At 32.5% G+C, this 23,267-nt stretch overlaps 1 protein-coding gene and 1 long non-coding RNA gene across 4 annotated transcripts in view; one reads left to right on the top strand and one right to left on the bottom strand.

Moving 5' to 3' along the window:
• Window positions 1-23,267, bottom strand: part of LOC123680341 — a 50,336-nt gene that overhangs the window by 17,089 nt on the left and 9,980 nt on the right. For 2 of the 3 annotated variants that reach the window (XR_006747504.1, XR_006747502.1), the window contains exon 1: window positions 12,634-12,751. The exons of the other annotated variant lie outside the window; for it this stretch is intronic. This is a non-coding gene — a long non-coding RNA (uncharacterized LOC123680341). Of the gene's footprint in view, window positions 1-12,633; window positions 12,752-23,267 lie in introns of those variants that run through there. 3 annotated transcript variants of the gene reach the window in all.
• Window positions 7,949-23,267, top strand: part of LOC123680340 (mycosubtilin synthase subunit C) — a 33,758-nt gene continuing 18,439 nt past the window's right edge. The window contains exon 1 of the mRNA XM_045618185.1: window positions 7,949-8,121. The gene's annotated coding sequence lies outside the window, so the exon portion shown is untranslated. The remainder of the gene's footprint in view (window positions 8,122-23,267) is intronic.

The raw sequence follows: 23,267 nt of genomic DNA, 5'->3' as shown, positions 1-23,267 counted from the left end.
TCTGTATAACTAATTTGTTTCTGGAGATAAATTCACGAAATTCGGTTTGTAGTCATTATTCATTATAAAGATACTAATGGTGTCTTCAAATTTTTTCTGTTTTCCATTGTTTCAGAGACGCGATGGTCAAGTGGTGATGTCACGTAACAACTCTTCAAATTTACGTACCTAGACTCGATATTTTTATAGAGTGTGATACTTTGTTGAATTCGTACTTTTTTTTCTTTATCACCTTATAAGCAAAACCAATATGGCGTCCATAAAAAAAAAAATTGACTATCGCGTCTCTGAAACAATGGAAAACAGAAAAAATCTGACGACAACCCTAGAATCTCTATATTAGATAATGACTACAAACCGAATTTCGAGAAGTTATCTGCAGAAACAAATGAGTGGTACGGAAATCATTGGAGATATTTTGGATCTGTTAACACCAACACACTAATCTCTAAATAACGCACCTTTTTTGTAATTTAAGCCACCCTGTATCTCTAACGGTTTTCGATATCCCTGTAGTGTATAGGTTCATTCAAGTATTAAAAAGATCGTTTATCAATTGCTTCTATCTAGTCATTAAATTTATATTCAATGTTTTTATCGCCATTCTGTAACATACCTACGGATGTTATGAAGGAATCAAGAATAATAACAAACTGCAAGAATTCACACTGTTAATGTGCAGAAATCAGACGTTTATTTATTTATTTATCGTATGGCTATAAAACATATAAATAGAAAACGTAAGTTTTATCATCATTAAAATTATTATTAAAATTCCTTCAGAACATCGACTACTTACTGATATTCAGCTATCACTTCAAATATGTTTTTTACGCCGAAACGAATATCGAACACAAATCTTTCAAAATATTCATAAATGAAATTGCAATAGCAAAACCTAATCATGTAGAACGTCACCCATACCTACTAATTTTTTATCGTTTGTACCTCAGAGTGATAAACTTAGATAGAGGGGGCATATGTCATTTTCCGTAAGCAAATTCTGTCCCCAACATGAACTATCGAATTTGACATGAAGCGCGCGGAAATGAAAACATATCAGTGATATGATATTTCACTCAATTCGCGAGTTTCTCCACAAAGAACGCACTCTTATATCCAATAGTGAATCAAAGTTTCATATCAACTCAAAATATATTGAAATAAATACCTAAATATATCAGAAATTTAGGAAATAAACTTCAAGCGCGCCAAACGACGTGAAACAACCGATGACACTAGGAGAGGAAAAGTTGCAAAACCTTGGATTTCAGCAGCTAGATACAGAAAATAATAAATATTCTGCTCATTATAAATTCGACAATTAGGAAAAATATCGGATTCCAAATATTCAAATTTGCAAATTCAATCGAGAATCACTCAGAGAAATATATTTCATTCAATATAATATACATTCATAATGATATAGTAAAATTGTGGATTTGAAAATATATCACAATCCGACAACGTAATCTAACCATGTTGGGGACATGTAAAAATTGCGTATAATCCCTCTATCTATGTTTATTACTCTATGGTTTGTACCAAGTTTCAAAAGGTGCGTGGCAAAAGTCCAGAACATAGACTTGTCTGGATTGACATATTGAAAGTTAATTGACGCTACATTTGTTGTTGTTTGAAAAATGGATAAAAACGAGTTTCGTGCATTGATAAACCACTGCTCTTTCACGGTAAAAAATACTGTGCAAGCAGAACAATGGCTTGATTAGTGTTAATCTGACTCTGCTCTTCTGACAACAATGGTTTAAAGGTGCACCAGGAAAATAGATTTGGCTCTAATGAAGAAATTATTGTCAAGGCGGAAGCTCAAATAAATAAATGAAATCAAATCGAATGATATCGAATTCAAACGGAAATTGTTCGTTAATTTTCCTGGAGAACTACAAACCCAGGAATTCGGTACAAAATTGATATTCTACATCGTGTATTTGCTATTCGAAACAGCACAATATTATAGACGTTGTTATCAGGATATGACAAGCAAGTACTTTCAACGAATTGAAGCAATTACAACAGTTTATTGAATTGACCTACTGTCCTTTCCTTATTAGATCAATTTTGAGAGGTACTGATTTAAATTAAAACAATTAAACTCTTGTTTCGAAGGTTCCTTTGTTATTCGAATTTGCGAGCAATTTTATTATCTACTTGTGGACCACAGCAGAGATTTTAATGCAAGGGAATCGGCTATGGTTTCGGTAGCACAATTGATTTCGAAAATATGAATAAAATGTTATCATCACAAATTTAATTCCAATTGCATTTTTGAACAATTTGCGTGTAATGTTTATCGACAGTTGAAATTTTCTATTTATTTTGATTTTGACTCGTGTGAATATTGAATTCCACATAATAATTATAATATTTATCTCCTATCGAATGCAGCACAATTTTTCTGGCATAATTGTGAAGAGTTTTCCAATAAGAGGTTTCATTTTGAGTAGACCGCTATCAGGGCAGTTGTTACTTTCGAAGGTGTCAACATTTGACATTTGACAAGTGGAAAACTACGCCAATACTAAAAAAGGAACGACATAAGCTTCAACAGCACACTGAAATTGTTGAAATTCTCGTTATTCAATACCTTCCACTCATTTCAGAAAGCATGGAATTTATAATGGATCCCTCTCAGAGTAATAAACATAGATAGAAGAAGCATATGTCTTTCTCAAAAAGCAGATTTTGTCCCCAACATGAACTATCAAATTTGACATGAAGCGCGCGAAAATGAAAACATATTAGTGCTACGATATTTCTCACTCAATTCGCGAATTTCTCCACAAAGAACACACTTCTTATGTCCCATAGCGAATCAACGTTTAATACTAACTCAAAATATATTGAAATAAATACCTAAATATATCAGAAATTCAGAAAACAAATTTCAAGCGCGCCAAACGACGTGAAACAACCGATGACACTAGGAGAGCAAAAATTGCCAAACCTAGGATTTCAGCAGGTAGATACAGAAAATAATAAATATTCTGCTTGTTATAAATTCGACAATTAGGAAAATTATCGGATTCTAAATATTCAAATTTGCATATTTAATCGGAAATTACTCAAATAAATATATTTCATTCAATATAATATATATTCATAACGATATAGAAAAATTGTGGATTTGAAAATATATCACAATCCGACAACATAATCTAACCATGTTGGGGACATGTTAAAATTGCTTATACTCCCTCTATCTATGTTTATTATCCTATGATCTAGGCCAATTTTCAGAATATAGGTTAACCACAGTTTGATAGGAATTATTTTGGCTGCCGATCATAGAACCGGGAGAGATTGGAATTGGTCTACTTAGTTTGTTTTATATTCAAATAAGTTGAACATTCTAAATTTGAGATTTTGACGTTCAAAAGAGGGATGCATCAGAATGATTTCAGTAATTCTATCGAAAATAAACATACAACCATGGATTAAAAAACAACTAATGCTGATTTTTCAATATTTTCCACCTCAACTTTCTGGCTTTAACATTTTCGGGGTTTTAAATTCTTGAAAATGTAATAAACTTTCAAATTATTTTATACGAAATAGCTTGATATTAAAGTAAATCATAAACCTAGCTGTTTTTTTATAAAACGACCTTATAAATGCATGAATCAGATACTAGAACATGCTCGAATATTGACAGAAAGATAGCGAAAATTATCGAATGCCACCATACCATAAATCTTTCAGAAATTCACAAAAGGTGAACAAAATAATGAATCCAACGATCTTGACAACCGGTGCATATTCTGTCCAACTCTTGTATTTTTGCGGCCACAATTTGCTTCCGTCTACATTCACCGTTTTTCTCGAAATCTCGAGAACACTACCGGCCAAAAACTGCTCCATGGTTGGGCTTGGGCGTGATGAAGAACTGCAGATTCAAACCAGTTCCGTAAGCGAGCTCGAAAGCTCTAGAAACACAGAGAAATGGAAGACGGCAGTATCAAGGAGAACAACCTCGCTGCACACAGTATCTGAAGCAATCATGGAAATCTCCAGAAAATGTTGTGTTTTCTCTCCATCGATTTTGGGTACTTTGAGAACACGCCTAGAAATTTTGTGCAAAATGCTCCTCCTCTTTATATGAATACAAAATTCAATCTTTCTAAATGGCATATTTTCTGTGAAGTGGCAAGTGATCTTGGTTTGTCAGAAAGTATCGCTTTCAGCATTAGATACACAATGTACTATTTAGGTTCGGGAAATTCTAGTATTTTCCGACTTTTTCTACCAAGTGACAACGTCGCAATTTCTTCAATGATACATTCTACATTTGTGTTATTTAATATGAAGAAAGTATTATTGGAAATTCTCACGGAGAGAAGTCAGGAGCATCCTTTGCATGTAGATATAATACAGTGTCTTTTTAAATTATTGTAAAATCTTAGCTCCCTTCAACATTTTTGATTTTTACCTCTATTCTGGGTTCAAATTGTGAAAAAGCAGACCTTTTGATAGGTTACTTAAGCAAATCCTATACCTAAAATGAATACTTCAAGAGTTATCGAGGAAGAACTTTAAATGAGGAAAAACCACAATTTTCTTGGAATGTGAAATTTGGTTATCCAAACATCGAATTTTTTTTTTCTGTATTTTCCGAAAGTCACATACTACTTCACACAGTGAGGAATTGCGGTTTTTCCTCATTTAAATTTCTTGCTCGATAACTCTTAAAGTATTCATTTTAGGTATAGGGTTTGCTTAAATAACCCCCACTATTTTTGTACTTAGAAAAACTGAAATAATAAAAAAATAAGGTTCTTATTGATTCTAATTTGAAAATCTTGAGTTCTGATGAATTTGAGTTGTACGAGTTCATGATCTTCTGCTGAACACCCTGTACATTTTTGTTCCAAACCGCAAACAGTCTCATAATACTACGTATTTGCAGAATCTAAAAAGAACAAGAATTTTCCAAAAAAAGCTTTATCTGCCGAAAAATTAAAGTAAATGTGAGTCCTCATCGCCACCATTTTTTTCATATGAATCCCATTAACTCATGAACCATTGAGTTTTCACCCAAGGTATGGCATATTGCCAAAATTGTCGTCAAAAAAGCTATCTTATGATGTAATCATATACTGGGTGTGCCATTTGAAATAAGGAAGTAGTAGTATGTTTTAGGTATACCGGAAGTTGTAGAAATCTGAAAATATTTTAGGGAAAAAGAACATTGTCTCAAACTCCGATATGCAAAATTACAGCTCAAAATTATGATCAGTTTTCCACAAACGTCTTAAAGGCCATCCCGGTGAATCACCCTGTATTTGATAAGCACAAAAAAATTATAAAAATTTTGGAAATTCTATGTTTATACGTATTTTTCACTTACGTGGCAAAGTGGCTATTCATTCATGAAAAACGTCTTTACTTTTTTGATTTATGAAGCCAGCCTTCATTGTAAAAACTCTTATAATTAGTGCACAGGAAACCCAGAAACTATTAAAAGGTATATACAGGAAACTCTACACCCAATTGAACATATGCAGTTCTACAAGCTTGCAAACTCTCCATATAATTTTCATTTCCTCCTTTGAAATTTCAACAGAAAATAAAATTTAACTGCATCATCAAAATTCATAAAGCTTATAGATCCTATAAAAAAGTAATTTACATTGAAATTGGCCAATATCGTCCTTTATTATATTCAAAAAAAGTGCCGGTCAGTCAACAACCAAGTATACATTAAATTAAACAACGAGCATCATTTTTAATCAGTATTTCAAGATCTTATTAAGATATTCCATAATTACACGGTTGAACACGTACTAATTTCTTCAGTTTAATTCATGTTTGAGTAATATCTTAGAATCTAAAAACCGTACCACACGAAAAATTGAAATTCAATGAACATTGCATTACAACGCTTACTTTCAAATGCAAATAAGCATGAATGATTTTAAAAACGGAAATATTGCAGAATTCAATAAACATCAAAAAAAGACGTCATATAAATTGCATTTTTTGATATATTGCACTTATGGAAAATCTTGTTTTATCACAATCGTAATATCTTGTATTATTAACCTTGTTATTGCGAGAAATCGATGATTTATCGAGACATTAAAACAAATTGCTCCTTTCATTACAGGTAAGTCCATGAAAAATCAAAGTGGACCACTCAAAAATTGTATATATGCCCTAAATCTACCAACTTCTGGTTTATAAGCAATGCTACTTGGCATTTTGGTTCATTCTTCACACAGAAATTCGGTCGAATTCGTATATAATCTTGAAAATAATACTCACACGAATCCATGAATCCTTGAATTTAAGAAAAACAAAATGATAAATTAACGAAAAAAATTTTTTAAGACAATACTACCTTCAAAAATACGAATATGGTCATAGTGAAAGGTTTTCCTTCAGGATATGCACCCACAATTCTGCAATCTCCAAGGGTAGGTAGAATTGGCGCATAAATAAATAAACTCTGAAAAGCTCCTAACTTAATTTTACTGTTCTACTCATTTTACTAATTCTTGTGGTGGAATTCAATTTTTTTCTTCGTTCTTCTATTTTAAAAAATTGGATTGTCTTTAACAAATTATAGCTCCTCTTTCCTTCTTTATGATCTATCCATAATTACCTAATGTTTTTAGGCATTCAAGAAGTGAATTAGAGAAAATAATATGTAATACTCGTACAGAAGGCTCCTTCTAACACTCGTTCATTCAAAAATACGTCGTTCATTCTTCCAATGGTGCGGAAATATCTCCATTTTACACAAATTTGATAGTTATATTTCATTAGTAAATGTTGGTACTCGGAACTCTTCTATCAGGGATTTATCTATTATATGTCAAATTTGTGATACAGAAGACTATTCTTCCAATCCACATTTTTCAATGCAAAAATCACTAAACGATATTTATGGAAATATTTCATAAATTCCAATAAAAATTCAGTGAATTAGAACAAAATAATGTATAATACTCGTACAGAAGGTTCATTCTACCACTCGTTCATTCGAAAAATCGCCACTTCTGAATTTTGAACTTGTGGAAGAATATCAATGCCTTCTGCACTTGTATATTATAAAAAACTAATATAATACTCGTGCAGAATGCTCATTCTAACAAAAACTCGCCACTTCATGACTAGTTTTCGAATTTTGAACTCGTGGAAGAATATAAATGCCTTCTGCACTTGTATTATAAATAACTAATATCATACTCGTGCAGAAGGCTCATTCTACCACTCGTTCATTCGAAAACTCGCCACTTCGTGGCTAGTTTTTGGGTTTTGAACTCGTGGAAGAATATCAATGCCTTCTGCACTTGTATATCATAAATAACTAATATAATACTCGTGCAAAAGGCTCATTTTAACAAAAACTCGCCACTCCATGACTAGTTCTCGAATTTTGAATTCGTGGAAGAAAATCAATGGCTTCTGCACTTGTATATTATTAATAACTAATATAATACAAGTGAAGAAGGTTCATTTTAACACTCGTTCATTCAAAAAATTTTGGACTCGTGGAAAAATATCAATGGCTTATACACTTGTGTTATAAATAACTATTATCTACAGATTGAAAGAACAGAAAAAGAGTATTATTATCTTGATTCTTCATCAGAAAAATGACAGCTGCCTGAACCATAGAACAACGGCTTAGTAACACGATGTCATTCTTTTCGCCCATCAGTGGTACCAATCTCAATCCAATGCCATCGAGAAAACGTTTCTTCAGCACATGCAAATAGAGTAACCGCCAAGCGCAAATCCAATAAAATCCAAGGAAGTCATATAATTGCTTTCAATAAATTTACCGCACAACACATCCTTTCTCCATGGTGGTAGAACTGGCAGTAGTAGGGATATGTCAAGATATATGGAAGGATAATTGCAAATATACTCTGCCCCCCCTTCTGTCCAACCATTTAAGAACGCATAATATATATATTTGAACCCCCTGATAACGATTGCTCGTTTTTCTATGTTGACTCAGTGCTGGAAACTATAGAGCGGCAGTGTTCTTCTTCTCGATATTGGTCATCGATCGGGTTAATGTGACAGGAATCCTGAAGAACGTTTGTTACTGGTGGTTTCACTCGAATAAGTAGTCAATTATCTGATAACACGGTAAGTCTGGGAATTTATTCCATTAGTGAAGGAAAAAGGTTGTCTTGGACGTTTCTATGGCATTTCATTAGAGTGGTTCGGTTTTTGTAAGCAGATGAGCCCGAATCTTATTATAATCCCATTATTTTTTACTCCTTTAGGTGACAAGATCATTTGGCCATAAAAGGACATTCTATAGCAAAAACTTACGAAATCTAGTTTAGTTTATTTGCAAAAATTAAAGTTTGCGGTTTCGAATGTTCGGGATCTTTGAATTTCTCTTTTCATCCCATAAATGAATTCCATATATTTGAAAAATTAATCGAAAATTCGATGTTATGAAGAGATCATTTTTTTTTCCAAGGTTTGAATTGAATTCACAAAATTGTATCAGTCTAGAAGGATTGAGGATATTATTTTTGAATTTAGATTTTCTCTTAGTAAACAAAATAATGAATCTAAAAAAATAACAATAAAATTACCTATAGGTTTGGGCTAAAAATTTAAGAATAGAATTGCCTAGCTAGGAGCGTATAAGTCCAGATAAGATCCTACAGTTTTTAATGAAACATATTTTCGATATGGATAAATTGATAAGTTGAGAGTATAACTACTAATATCATTATACAAGAAAATTCAAAGAAATAATTTCGGTTTCGTACCTACTAAATATTGCCAAAATCATCGTTTGCGAAATATACACACCAACAGAATAACAGCAATTTTTCTATATAAATCATTCAAAAAAATTAGTATGCTTTGACTAGGATTGTAATATAACTAATAGTAATTTTTTTGGATATTCCTCTTGAATTTTCTATGGTTCTGGTTGTGCGATCTCTAAAAAATTTTGCAAGAAGCATGAAATTGTCATTTTACATCCGAATGCAAGTTTTCTCGATTGAATCAGTAATTTCAAAATGGTCATATTCACGGAACCCTTAGTCGGATTTTGCCCATTAACGAATTCAATCTCGGCATTCGTGATCCGAACCTATTTTGAAAATTTCAAGTTTCTAGATCTTTCCGTTCAGCAAGAATCGAATTTGACGACGATATCAGTTGAACCTTATCGTTTAAGACCATTCCTGGTACAAAATTCGAAAATTACAGACATGGTTCTCTTTGGAAAACGAGTATTAAGTATCACTCTGGCTTAAAAAAAACGTGCTATCCACTCTCTTTAATTTTCTTCAATTGATCCACTTTCAAAACTAAAAGTTCATCAAAAATGAGATATTTTTTATGTGAGCATTGGAAGAAAATTATACAATGTATATGTTAAATTTGGAACCGTAACTGCTTTCGTATCTACACCCAAAAACCAACCTTTTAGCTTTTAGCACAACCAATGTGATATATGTCAATGGAATTGTAATCTTGATGCACTTCTCATATTGATTCTTCCATCCTTTTCTTCCGTTCCTTTTTCAACATCAACTGAAGACCTTTTCAAACGCGAATTCCAATTTTGGATCGTAAAATTTTGTTGTTCTAGTTTTAAATGTCTCCGCTTCAAGATTTTCCAGAAAATAAATATAATTTCTTTTTATGGCTTTGGGATTATTAGGTCAGTTAATAGAACGAAACATTACAAAGCGTCTATAGATGTTGCGAAAATGAAAAATGTCATGTCTACAGAATTGTTTATGATGACATTACCAATTGCAATTTCTCAATTGATTCAGTAAATATGCATAAGAACGCTGCAACTCGATTTTCTTCAATACTCAATGGATTTCTTTTATGATAGTAATTGCAATAACTGCGTAATATAAACAGTATTTTTCATGTTAGTTGTTGTTTGGTATAACTAAGATTCTAAGAAAATTCAAAGATATGAAAGAATATCGAGCAGAATAATTTTTTATATTTTTTTCACATAAAAATCTTCGAGAAATGTATTATAGAACGTGTTCTGAATAAAAATTTTTTCGTCAACATTTTGTGCCAGTAATGGAAACATTCACATTGACTTTTACTGAATCTTGCCACCATTTATTGTCATAATGATAACATTAACTTTCAAAGAGCAAGGTGCCAACTATTAAAATGCTAATTATATTTATACTGGAAATACAGCCAAAAGAGTCAATTATTGAAATAGGCTATTCAATATAAAAAATATTAATATCATATAAACAGGGTGATTCAAAAAAACCAGGTCCTAACTCAAGGAAATGGAGATACAATTTTTGACTCTGACAATTTTTTTTTCATTTATTTTCATGAATACTGAACGAATTTGAACTTTGAAGGATTTTGTTGACAGAGTATTTCCTATATTTTCATGATTTGGTAGTTTCGGATTTTCCAGACTTTCCTTCACGAAAAAGATACCCGTCTTAAAAGCAACTAGGATGTAGCGTTTTCGAGAAAAATAACTTGTTATTTAGGCACCAGTAGTTCCAAACAAAAAATTTCATGTTGCAAAAATGGCGATCGAATCAAAAGTTTGATTAATGTGAGCCAAATATTAATGTCTCAACAATATTGTTACTTTTCTTGAAAACTTTACGTCCTAGCAGCTCTTAAGTTTACCTTTTTTGAAGAGAAAAGTTAGTCATGGAGTAGAGGTTTGGGCGGACTGAAGACACCATACTTCTGCAAACTACAACACTGAGGCATTGTAAAAACGTGAAAATATTGGAAATCCAACGAGTATAATATCCCCCAAAATTCAAACGCTTATTATTCCAACTCATTCAAAATTTGAAAAAATGAAGAAAAAAAATAGCTTGAACAGCCTGTATCTCCGAAGATATTGGAGTTAAGTTATCTTATTTAATTTAAAATTAATATATCTAAATTATTAAAAAAAGTAATCATTCAGAAAAGATAAGGTAACAACAACTCGTGTTCATAAATAATCTTGTCTCTCAATCAATCACTCCACAGGATGTTCTGTATGAAACAGTACTTTTTTTTTGTTTGTTACCCCTGCATATAAAAAACGAAGAAAATGACCAAGCTACAATTAAAAACAAAAATTGTTGAAATCGGCCAAAGGATTCAAGAGAAAATGACCTAGAAGCTTGTTGAGATTTTGTCCGACCCCTTCATTTTGTCCTTGTATACAGGGTGTATATGAATAGTTGCGAAAAAATTTAGAAGGTGATTGCTCGTCAAAAAATAGAGTGGGTCTTTTATATAACTTTTTTTTTGAGCCCCCTGTTTAGTTACAACCCCTTAAATATGGCACTCAAAAAGTAGTTTTAAATTTTTTTCCTGAAAACCAACAAAATGATAAAAATCAAATTGAGCTGACTTAAGCTTATGTGAGGGGAAGGCATTCAAAAATATTGTTGGTGTTGTTGGTCTATGACTCCAAGGGGTAGAAAAAGCCACCCCTCACACTTGTTTCGCAGTAACTTTTTTTTTATTCATATTTTACAATAAAAAAATTAATTTTGGACTGATCCATTCTTAATACATAAGGCTGGAATTATTTGTGACCTTAAATTTATTAAAATAGGCAGATGCCAAAAAGATATTTCCATTGAGAACTGGTACAAATATAAAAAACAAATTAAATAAAAATTAAAAAAAAAAAAATTAAAATATAAAAAACAAATTTTTGATTTTAACCTCTATTTTGGGTTAAAATTTTGAAAAAAACCGGCATTTTGATAGGTGACCCTATACCTTAAATGAATACGTCAAGAGTTATCGAGGAAGAACTTTAAATGAGGAAAAAGCACAATTTTCATGAAATGTAAAATTTAGTTATCCAAACATCGAATTTTAGTTTTTTTCTGTGTTTTCCGAAAGTCACATACTACTCCACACAGTGAGGAATTGAGGTTTTTCCTCTTTTAAATTTTTTCCTCGATAACACTTAAAGTATTCATTTTAGGTATAGGGTTTTATTAAGTAACCCCCACTATTTTTGTACGTAGAAAAACTGAAATAATAAAAATTAGGCTCTTATTGGTTCTAATTTGAAAATCTTGAGTTCTGATGAATTTCAGTTGTCAGCGTCCATGATTTTCTTATGAACACCCTGTACATTTTTGGTCCAAACCGCAAACAGTCTCATAATACTACGTATTTGCAGAATCGAAAAAGAACAAAAATTTTCCAAAAAAAGCTTTATCTGCCGAAAATGAAAGAAAATTATAAACTTTCCAAAGTTTCAAATTAGAACTACTTTTCGGGCGCCATTTTTAGGGGGCTATAGCTAAGCAGTGGGAGGCTCAAAAAAAAATTTATATGGAAGACCCACCCTATTTTTTGACAAGAAATCGCCCCCAAAATTCAACTATTCATATATTTTCAATTCAATCAATCAAATCCAGGTATGGAATTTTTGCCTTTGAAATTAATCGATTCCATTCAAATATTGTTTTTGATATATTAAAAAATCACAATTTTTGTTCTTCAATAATCCTCAAGAATAATCTGAGTTACCTGCTTCAACCATGGTCTAAACTCTCCATCGGACTGAAGGTTCGAACCTTTCACTACTGAAAAATGCTATCAACATAGCGATCTCCTTAAAAAAAAACTGCAGTACTTGCTCAGACCACTTACGGTATTTCCTATATGAAATAACAGCACACCCGACAGACTAAAAAAATGCGAAAGCTTTTTTGCGACAAGGTTCTTCATGTTCTCGACCATCGACAACAAGAGGAAGAGGCGCAGAGCTACCAACCGTAGCCTGAACGAAACTACAGGCATGAAACTACAGGCATGAAGGCTGCTGCGGTTGGGTAAGATAAAGAAGCGACATCCATATTTCCCAAAATGGGTCAATGACAGTTCCACGATTTGTTGATACTATTGGAAATTGCTGATGTTTTTTTTTGCGCTCCGTTTTGCGTTCTTATTGTTGTTACGTCCTAGGCGAGGTCTTGAAGTGACAGGAAGTCGATATATTTCATAATAAACAATGGCTAGGTGCGATCTGTTGGGTTCATATTAAATAAAAAGGAATTGTGCGTTAAAAAACTCGATAGAGCTCTGTTCCTGGTAAGAAACGAGGTCGACGTATTCTTCCTCTATGCGAATATGTCGTTCTATGTTTCCTGATCTGAATTGTGATCGAAACTGTCACATAAATTTACCTTACCTCTAAAGAATTCTATGCTTGTACTCCATAGATATTTCATATAAGGAATAATTGACACCAATCAAAAATACTTTATTCTGGTTGTACAATTTATTAGTAGCCTCAGTTTATGTTGATCATCTGAAATTCGAGTTTTGATTTCGGGAATATGAGCATGTATCTACCACAAATAACATTTGAATAGATTCCATAGAGTAATAAAAATAGATAGAGGAAGTATACGCAATTTTTACATGTCTCCAACATGGTTAGATTACGTTGTTGGATTGTGATATATTTTCAAATCCACAATTTTACTATAACGTTATTAATGTATATTATATTGAATGAAATATATTTATTTGAGAGATTCCCGATTAAATATGCAAATTTGAATATTTAGTTACCAATATTTCTCCTAATTGTAGAATTTATGATAAGCAGAATATTTATTATTTTCTATCTGCTGAAATCTAAGGTTTGGAAACTTTTGCTCTCCTAGTGTCATCGATTGTTTCAAGTCGTTTGGCGCGCTTGAAGTTTGTTTTCTGAATTTCTGATATTATTAGGTATTTATTTCAATATATTTCGAGTTAATATGAAACGTTGATTCACTATGGGACATTAGAAGTGCGTTCTTTGTGAAGAAACTCGCGAATTGAGTGAAATAACGTATCACCGACAAGTTTTCATTTCCGCGCGCTTCATGTCAATTTGATAATTCATGTTGAGGACAAAATTTGCTTACTGAAAATGACATCTGCTCCATCTATCTATGTTTATTACTCTGAGGGGGATCCATTTTAATTATATGCTTTCTGGAATGAGTGGAATTCTAAAGATGTCGATCAAGATCGAGGTGTGGAATTCTAAAGATGTTGATCAAGATCGAGGTGGCCAATTGTGATGCAAAATTGCGATTGTTTCGTTGCTTGTGTGGCTCAAAATGAAAATAAACGTCGCCCGCATAAGAAGTGCGTTCTTTGTGGAGAAACTCGCGAATTGAGTGAAATATCGTACCACTGATATGTTTTCATTTCCGCGCACCTTATGTCAAATTTGATAGTTCATGTTGGGGATAAAATTTGCTTACTCAAAATGACATTGTACAGGGTGGGCAAATTTCGATGTTTTAGCTCTACAACTTTTAAACCAGAGGAGATAGACAAAATCTGATACCCCATTCTCGGTCTCTTTTTCTGAGAAACTAACAAGGGTATTATTCATTTTTGACCACCTTCTTTTGTTTTCGAGTTATAAGCGAAAATTGGAAAAATGGCGATATTGAAAAACATTTATATCTCCGCTAATACTGATGATAGAGCTCTGAAATTTAAACATTATACAGGCACTTTTTAAGTAGAATCCAGTGGCGTGCTTGTATTTTCAAAAGGGTCTTTAATTACGAAGCTATGACCTAAAGTTATGTTTTTTCAAATGGAAACACTAGATTTCTGTGCCATTTTTTGAAAGCTTATTTTTTCCTGATTTCAAAAATATATAACATTCGAATTTTGTAGAAATTAGTAAATAGCATAGAAATAATCAGATTGACGAAAGGACACAGCTCTTATTATAGAAAGTTCAATTTCCCTTTGCTCCTCAACAGTTAGAACCATAGAAATAATGAGACTCTTAGGTAAAAAATGCTTTTCGACCATTTTCTAATATTTATTTTGATACAAACCATATGATGTTATATATTTTTGAAATCAGGAAAAAATAAGCTTTCAAAAAATGGCACAGAAATCTAGTGTTCCCATGTGAAAAAACATAACTTTGGGTCATAGCTTCGTAATAAAGACCCTTTTGAGAAGACAAGCACGCCACTGGATTCTACGTAAACCGTGCCTGCATAATGTTTCAATTCCAGAGCTCTATCATCAGTATTGGCGGAGATATAAATGTTTTTCGATATCGCCATTTTTACAATTTTCGCTTATAACTCGAAAACAAAAGAAGGTGGCCAAAAATGAATACTATCCTTGTTAGTTTCTCAGAAAAAGAGACCGAGAAATAGGTATCAGATTATGTTTATCTCCTCTGGTTTAAAAGTTGTAGTGCTAAAACATCGAAATGTGCCCACCCTGTACATTTTCACTGAAAAAATGTACCAGCCTTGAATCGGGCAAACAGCTGCTACCTCTACTTCTACTTCTACTTTCCATCAAACATGCAACTGAGTCGAAACACACAATTTCAAGAAGTCTGCAATTATATTTCAAGTCGTGTGCAATTACCAATTGAATCTAATTGTCTTTCTCCTTTACGTATCTAAGTATATATAAAACCGCTTGCACATATACGTCAAACTTTAAACGTAAAATCACAGCCCAAACGGGACCATCTAGAGCAAAAATGACAAGAATAAGACCCCCCTCAAAATCGTCTGGAGATCCCGGGAAAAATCCCAAACCTTCGATTCTCCCCGCGGTTTTCGAGTATACGGGGTGTTTCGGATCATTTTGACATTTCAAGTCCCATATTTCTGTGGTATCTGTGGACAATTTGGCTGTCAGTGTCATGTTAATAATAAATATTCCATTTCGATATATGAAAGTTCTTGAAAAAGTTTGCAGTTTCCAAAATTGTTATTCAATATTTAAATAAATGCCGACAGATAAAATGCAAAGTCTACGGCGAATCAAAAATTCGATAGATATTTGTCAAAATTTGGAATGCATTTTCCTCAATTCAGGTTTGTTTGAAGGGTTTGTATTATTTGGAATTAATTGGATGAATGTTACTTTATTTCAGGAATTTTTCGTTTATTTTCCACAATCTATAAAACTACATTTCCTTTCGTGAGAATTTGAATTTATTGCGACAGAAGATGGAACTACCAAAGAGAACAGAAGCTTCATTCATCAATTCAGTCTTGGATTGGAGTAAAAGTTATGCTACTATGAAACAGTATTAAACAGATAGAAAGACTCCTTATAGATAATTCACAATTGGCTTTATTACTGGAAAAAAAGAGCCAAGTTAGTCAGATAACAGTCAAAAGTTTCCATGAGTTTTTTTGAATATCTAAAATATACACTTTTACGACAGAGGAGTGCAAAAATATAAGTGACCCCGTTTTTGAAGAATTTGAGTGCAGTGCTGTTGAATTTATAATGAATAAGTCAACTCTTTCATACTAATAATTTCAACTATATATACCCTGTTATATTATATTCCGCTCAACTGAAACATGTATTAATAAGCCTTGGAAATTAGAGACTCTCAAACTTATCACCTGATTTCTCAAAAAGGTTTCACCAAGATAAGATATTGTAGGTAATTGCTTATGAGGTAACATAGGCCATGGGTATTTGAAAGGCAAGTCTATTCATTATGTCTCTTTTTAGTTGGTTTATTATAGCTATACTGAATATTTCTAAAAATAACATTCACTTTAGATGTGAATTAATTAAATTTGGACTTATGCATCATATCATATATGACTATGAAATTGAGAAAGACATATTTTTCTAAATTCCATTATAAGTCTTTCGAATAGTACTTTGAAGATATTGATTTCAATGACGTATGGAATATATCAGTTGAAATACTAGTCAAAATGTTACGACAGAAATAAATTTTGAAGGATCATTCAGTATATGAAGAATTTAACATGGCAGTCACTTTCGAAATTGGTATCAATTTTCCAGCAATTCAATGAAGGTATAAAATACTTTAAAAAGCAACTATTTATTGAAAATTTCCATGTCATGAATGAATGATCAAATTTGTATAAAAATGTTGATACCTACCTATTTGTTCACGAAAGTTTCCAATCTTTTAATCGTTATAGGAATAGGTGCTATATGACCATTTCAAAAATGCTATCCTACTGATTTATTCATTGCTTTTCATTTTGGTAAGAATTAAATTATTCATTGATTCAGATCCAAAGTTAACATTTGAAAAAATCAAGTCAATGTAGTTATTGACCCATATGGGTCAATAGTATTGGCCGATACAATTTTAGTACCGATTTCAAATACTCAGTTCCTTTTGACTGAAGTAAAAATTGAACAATTATCTTTGTATCTTGAAATGAATTTTACACTTTTCCAGTGTTCAACAATGAGATCATTATTAAATTGACTCAAGAAATTAACAGAGTATGCTATATCAGGACTAGTTAATACTGCTGAAGATATTAATAAACCTATTAATTTCTTATATGGTTCATCATTACAACTCTCTTTTGTTGAATCAAAATTCAATTTAGTTTTCACATGTTCACAATCAGACATGTTGAATTATTGCAATACATATTTGAAGAATATAATCGATAGCTTTACTACCTTTTCCATAATTTCTAGTAATATTCATCCCTAATCATTTTTTAGCTTCCCCTAATTTCTTTATCATAAAATTTTCTATCAGAAAATTCATTCAGAATTAACATTAGTTAAAACAAAAAAGTCATCCATGTACAATGCAACAATAGTAAGCCAGTTATTTTTTGATTTATGTAAATACTATGATCAATTGTTGATCTTTTGAAACTTTTATCTATCAAAATTTTATTTACTATATAGGACATAAATTGCCCTGTTTAATTCACTTCTGAGTAAAACCCAGAGCCACAAGTCTCGTTCTATAACATAGCATCAATACAATCTTCAGATACTAAAAAACTCCTTAGTTTGTCAGGAATTTCCAATAGGTCCTTCAAATTGTTCAATTATATTGTATTTCTTCACAAAATATGGAATAGAAGAATAATTTGCTGCTCAACTGAAAAATGTATTGATAAACCTTGGAAATGAGGGACTTCTTATAACCTGATTTCTCAGATATGGGTATCCGAAAGGTAGATCTATTATTCATTCTGCCTCTTTTCAGTTTGTTTATTACAGCTATACTGAATATTCCTAAAACAACATTTCACTGTAGGTCTTTTCATAGATCTTATCGAATGATTATGTAAATTCAATATTTGTCAAAACTGAAAATAAACATTGAATGCAGTTTCTTTATTTCAGGTAGTATTTCTATTGACTGATAATAACTCTCACATTTTGATTATGCATTTTTCCCAAATTTTTTAAATAAGAAAGAAATTGCCATTTCTAGAGAAATGAGAATTTCAGATTTCAAAATGTCTCATTTCTCCAAAAATGACTAATTACTACTTCAAATATATACACCCTATATAATAGTTGATCAAATATTGTGTATTTCTTTACAAATTAGTTAATAATTTGAAGCTTTAATCTCAATTTTCAGACTTGAATTGGTCCAACATCTCTAGATATTTCTAATTGATATTCCACAAATAAAAATCCTGTATAATTATCCATCCAAATCCTGTATAATAATCCATCTTCTGAAAAGAAAAACAGGTGAATGTTTACTATATAGAATTAATTTTGATAATGATTCAAAAGTGATGAAATTTTGCTTACTTACTAATTTTGGGTATTAGATCACGAATCCGGTGACAAATTCCTCAATCCTGCTGGTTTTTTTTAAAAATTTGTAAAATTGGCTTGATGAAGGTAAGGTTATCCACATTAATAGCTAGTTTTCTTGTATTTTATCAACTGATTCTCGTTAGAAATGATTAATTAATCACATTTCAAGCTTTTCCCTAAAAAAAAATGGCTTTTTCTCGTCAAAAACTACTATTTTATTCATTGTTTACATCCGGTGGCGGCAATTATGTTCAATACGTAACGTCTGTCAAATGCCAAATAATCTGCAACGTTGCCAGTATGCCCAGATCTTCTTGATGGGATCGGTCTTTACTTGGTAGAAATTCATATTAATAAATTGTTTGAGATTATGACGTATTATAAAACTGTATGGAAACTCATAACATGACAAGTCTACAGGGTGGCCACTTTTTTAATGGGATTGTATTGGTAACTTTTAAACCATAAGAGTTAGAAAGTCGGTCAAATGGAAAAAAAGTTGCATGCATAGAAGCATTATTATTGAGATATAAGAAAAGTAAATTATGTCATTTTGATTTTTCTTTTTTTCCCACTTTATTTCAAATATCATCAAAAAATGTCACAGGAATTTTTTATTCGACAGTAAATTATCCTCAATTTGACGTAATCAGATTTCGTTTCCAACGTTTCGTACTCTCTGGGACACCCTCAACCTCAATTTTTTCAATACGGACCTGCATATTTTATGACATTTTTCGAAATAACTTTTAACGCTGAATTCAACGATATATCATTCAAAGTAGATTTTCAGGTGATTTTGACCCTTATCCAATTTTCTTTGGGTCGGATCTGTATTACCTTTATTCAGTTTAATTGGCAACATGCAATATGCAATAAATTTCGATAAGAAAGTCAACTTACCCATCTTGAACTAAATGGAACATATTAGAATCAAAGCAAGAAACCAGTATACTGGTTTCTTGGTTCTTCTTTTATAATAATCATTTAAATATTTCAATTCATAATAATTAAACGAAAGTATCATTTAACGAAAGAAAAATCAGATGATTATTCGAAAGTAAATGAAAATTAATGAAGTAAGTGTTTGAAATGTCCACCATTTTGTAAAATAGGTACACTTTACGGTTCTGGAACCCATACTTCTTATACATTTGCTTGTTTGGTCTCCTTGAATACCTTTCGAAACATTCTCAATTTTCTCGCGAGGTATCACTATTGTTGTATTTGTCATTTGTTCCGTTGAAACAAATTACAGAATCGAACTTTATTTTGAGATCATTACGATATAATTTGTGCAAGGCTTGGTATTCAAATTTGAAATCATTGTATTCGCGTCTGTTGACTATTTTATTAACAGCAGTTTTTGAAAAATTCCATTCACTGGCCACAGTTCTCGATTTTTTTCTGGGTTCGATTGAATTTGGGTCAGAACATTGATATCGTTAATAAACTTATTTTTTCTTACATACACACCATTAAATTTGGATGAGGGTCAAAATCATCTGAAAATCAACTTTGAATGACATTGTGTGATATATCGTTGAATTCAGCGTTAAAAGTTATTTCGAAAAATGTCATAATGCACAGAAATTAAAATCATATCGGCGGAAGAGGAAGCAGTATTGTGAAGTCTATGCGCTGGACAACCGATAGTTTCATTGTCGAATTAAAAAAAAACTCGCCTTTATTTTACTTCGAAGTAAGTACCGCACTGACAGCGAAAATATTTTATATGGAAATATTAAGGTACTCTAAGGATTCAATATAAAATAAAGTGATTGCATAAGACTATTTTTTTGAACAATTTTAATAATTTTATTTTCAATCCTTCGGTTTCTGAAAAATAATGTTTGAGCAACGGAAACAGCATTTCAGATTTATGATTACTGGAATCCGTTGAGATTCCATGAAAACAAATTTTGTCTCACCTACACTATATAAGGAAATATGAATCTCATAACGGTCAAATTACTGACCGGGACAATTGAATAACTAACCGGGACACGGGGACTCAATGGTCCAAACCGGGACATGTCCCGGCGTACCGGGACGTATGGCAGCTAATCGTGAATAACTTTATGATGCAGATACAAATCGACTAACATGTCGATGGCGTTATGTTCACAAATACCTAAACTTATTGTGTGACATCTACGTTATATTTATTTCTACTACCACTTACCGTTACAGCCATCTATTGCAAAACGGCGCGCCGTTGCCGCGGCGGAAGCAAAGTTGTACGCCTTATATAAATATTCATATGAATATCTAAATATAAATATTTTTGAGAGGTTAGGCTTGATATCGGTGTAATATGGGATTTGGTCCCATAGAAAAACTCGAAGCCCAAAATGGCGAACCCCCTCAAAATTTAAGGCTAGGACCGCCCTTGATTTGTCGTCATGAAAAGTTAGGATTTGCATCAAATATTTTCATGTGAGCAAGGGCGAAACGGTATATTCTAGGAAAAAAATCATATAGAATTCCAACCTAGAACCAGCATAGTATACCGAGTGAATCGTCTGAAATCAGCTAACGATACAAGGTTTCGGAAAAAAAGCTTTTATTTTCTAGCCGGATACCCAGTGAAGGATCTACCGGCATAGTGACGGGGTCCAAGGGGCGGAGCCCCTTCGGCGAGCAGAGCGAGTATAGACTAATAAAATCGATCATAAATAGTGCATATAAGCTCTTTCTAACAGCAGGGTGAATGCATACAATCGCCTTGAAATACTTTCAGTTATGCTTTGAGCGTTTGCATTTGAGAAAAGTTCCTTATTAAACGTTTGGTAATATTTTAAGCAGTTCAAATATCAATGTATATCTAATAGACGTATTCTACCTTCGTGGTTTGGTTTTTTGTGTTTTTGACCTAAATTGTAGAGTAATTGGAGTTGGATTTCAAGTATATGAACGCGAATATTTCGATGTTGAGAATGAAATTAAGTTCGTTTCTTAACACCGCGAAAGAGAGAAGGAAAAAATCGACGATAATGAAGCTAAATTAGTTAGATAATGAGATGAAATTCGTCTTCTTTTGGAGATGGAAAATTGTCTCTAGAATCTGAGTAGATTGCTTATTTCAAATTTTTTAAAACGTCAACACCATTATTAGCTACCAGTTTTCGGTGAAAGTTTTATAATCGATCACTTCCCTCAAAATTTCAGGTCATTTTTACAAGTATGTTTTTCCTCCTCCAAATCTTCAAATAGTTTGAAAGTTGTGAAATTTCGACAATAAATACACCATATAACGGGTGTTTTTTTCGAGATATATAACTTTAAGTTGGCATTACTGTTCAAGATGGCGACTCAGTTTGGTTTGGCAATACATCATGAATAGACAAACGATCATCAACTAAAGCGTAGCTTCGTCGAATGGGCCCAAAATGAGATTGCCGTTGTTCCCGATTTTCATAAGCGAATTTTGTTTAGCGATGAAGCGCACTTCTGGTTGAATGGCTACGTCAACAAACGAAACTGCCGCATTTAGAGTGAAGCTAATCCTCAAGTGTATGTCGAAACACCTTTACATCCAGAAAAACTGACTGTTTGGTGCGCTTTATGGGCTGGTGGAATCATTGGTCCGTACTTCTTCAAAAACGATGATGGCCAGAACGTTACAGTCAATGGTGATCGGTATAGAGCCATGATTACTAACTTTTTCATTCCTGAATTGAACAACCATGATGTCCAGGAGCTGTGGTTCTAACAAGACGGCGCAACATGTCACACAGCCACAATTGATTTATTGAAAGACACGTTTGGTGACCGCCTAATTTCAGGTTTTGGACCTGTGAATTGGCCTCCAAGATCTTGTGATTTAATACCGCTAGACTACTTTCTGTGGGGCTATGTAAAGTCATTGGTCTATGCGGATAAGCCACAAACCCTTGACCATTTGGAAGACAACATTCGCCGTGTTATTGCCGATATACGGCTACAAATGTTGGAAAAAGTCATCGAAAATTGGACGTCCAGATTGAACTACATCCGAACCAGCCGTGGCGGTCATACTCCAGAAATCATATTCAAAATGTAATGCCACAAGATTATCTTGCGGATAAATAAAATTCATGTCAATCGAATAATCCATCGTTGTTTTATTGCAATTTAAAATTCTATAGCTCTAAGAAAAACACCCTTTACAATTCATGAAAATGATGTGAAGTTTAGTTATTGAAACATCTAATTTTTGTTTCTTCATATGTGTTTTACGGAAGTCACAGACTACTCCACACAATTATAAATTGCGGTTTTGCCTCATTTGAAGTTCTTCCTTCATAACTCTTTAAGTATTCACTTTAGGTATAGAGTGTGCAATAATATAATGGGTGTGCCATTTGAAAGAAGGAAGTAGTAGTGTATTTCCGGTATAACTGAAAGTTGTAGAGGCCTGAAAATATTTTTGAGAGAAAGATCATTGTCCCAAACCCCAACATGCAAATTTTCAACAAAAAATTATGATTAGTTTTCCATAAACGTCTAATAGGCCATAGCGGTGAATCACCCTGTATAGTGGTGGGCTGCATTAGATCGTTTTCTGCACTTGTGGTATGCAATTGGAAAATCTGCTACTCGTCTTTCAAAGATGACTCAACTGCTACCTGAACAGACATTGAACTATAATAATCCACCTTGTAAAATTTTGTAATCCAGCATATGCCTCCATATCAATTACATCTGTGGAGCGCTGG

The sequence above is a fragment of the Harmonia axyridis genome, chromosome 5 (assembly GCF_914767665.1).
Source record: "Harmonia axyridis chromosome 5, icHarAxyr1.1, whole genome shotgun sequence".
In the NCBI taxonomy this organism is placed as follows: Eukaryota; Metazoa; Arthropoda; class Insecta; order Coleoptera; family Coccinellidae; genus Harmonia; species Harmonia axyridis.
Note: the sequence above shows the minus strand (reverse complement) of the source record. Positions and strands in the feature narration are given on the sequence as shown.